The following is a 1605-nucleotide window of genomic DNA, read 5'->3' as shown; positions in this document are numbered from 1 at the left end:
CGGTGCGCAACGCTGTCGTTGACGCGGATCAACTTGGCCCGCATGTGGTCATATTAATGTACGGAGAACGGCTTGAGACATACCGACGGAGCGCTGGGAAGCGCGTCTGCTGCTGCTGCTGCTGCCTCTCTCTCTCACACACACACACAGCTGTGAGGAATAGTGAGGTCATGCACGCACGCGCCATCAAGCGCGAGGTTCAAACGCGCGTCCTCATCATCAGGGCTGTTTGCCTACAATACTGTCGAATGAACTTGATTTGCGTTTGTGCTCCAGATTTATCAAATCATTCTGCGGCTTTACTAAGTGATCATACAGAGCGTTATGCACCTGCTGAACCAAAAAAAAAACACTGCTGAAAAGAGCCTTAGCAAGAGATTTGGGTGCTTAGCAACGCCCTAACAACAACCCTAATGACGTCATAGCAACCGGCATTTCTTCAGAAAAAGTCCAAATGAAGGTCTTTATGGCTGATTTTCATCTGTATACTGAGACTCTTCATTCCATTGATAACAAAACATGTAGAGATACTCTTTTATTCGCTAAAGAGCTGAAGTTACTTGAAAATTGAACTATATGCTGTGTTCCTTTTTTTTTATTTTATTATTATTATGTTACTTTATACTATGTATGTATTTTCTTTTTTGTCTTGTCATTTTGGATGTTTTGTTAACTATATATGTTCTAATATATATATATATATATATATATATATATATATATATATATATATATATATATATATATATATATATATATATATATATATATATATATATATATATATATATATATATATATATATATATAAAACAGCGGTAATAAAAAATAAAAACCCAGCCTAAATCTAGTTACTAATACATTTTCCCAGCAAACCTTTATGGTGTTGCTTTAATTATTTATTGGTTAACAACCGCAACAACCACATAGCAACGCCTTGGAAATGTGTTATTTGACCCAAATTCACTGGATTATAACATCCAGTTAAATGTTTTGTCCCTCTACATAAAGAATCAAAAATTGATCAATAAAAAATCATATTGAGGGAGGGACATGAGAGCAATATGATTTGTACACTTAGCGACGCCCTAACAACCACTCCTAGCAACCATAGCGATATGGTTACCGAACACCATAACGATGCCATAGTAATCAGCATTTCTTCAGAAAATGCCCATATCTAGTTAGAACTATATTTCCCAGCAACCTTTTGTAGCATTACTTAAATTATTTAATGTTTAATGAGTAACTTAATGATTTTGCGAAAGGAATATAATGGAAACCACCTTAACAACTGCACAGCAACACCTTGGAAATGTGTTATTTGGCCCAGATCCACCGTCATGTTGGTGGGTTTTGCAGGAAATCATAACATCCAGTTATAAATGATTTGGTGACCCTCTACTTTAAAAAAAATCACATTGAAGGAGGGTCACGAGAGCCATATATATCGAGAGATTTGTGCACTTAGCAACGCCCTAACAACCACTCATAGCACATTGCAACACCCTAACGACGTCATAGTAATCGGCATTTCTTCTGCAAACGCCCAAATCTAGCTAGTGTTTTATTTTTTCCAGCAAAACTTTGTCACATTACTTAAAT

The 1605-nt window shown here is 36.1% G+C and overlaps 1 protein-coding gene across 1 annotated transcript in view; it reads right to left on the bottom strand.

Moving 5' to 3' along the window:
• LOC137075753 (E3 ubiquitin-protein ligase SH3RF3-like) overlaps positions 1-507 on the bottom strand; it is a 171083-nt gene extending 170576 nt beyond the window's left edge. The window contains exon 1 of the mRNA XM_067444684.1: positions 1-507. This exon is cut by the window's left edge and continues 372 nt beyond it. The gene's annotated coding sequence lies outside the window, so the exon portion shown is untranslated.
• Between the last annotated feature and the right edge of the window lie 1098 nt (positions 508-1605).

This window comes from Pseudorasbora parva, chromosome 5 (genome assembly GCF_024679245.1).
Source record: "Pseudorasbora parva isolate DD20220531a chromosome 5, ASM2467924v1, whole genome shotgun sequence".
NCBI lineage: Eukaryota > Metazoa > Chordata > Actinopteri > Cypriniformes > Gobionidae > Pseudorasbora > Pseudorasbora parva.
The sequence above is the reverse complement of the archived record's forward strand: the minus strand, read 5'-3'. Positions and strand labels throughout refer to the sequence as shown.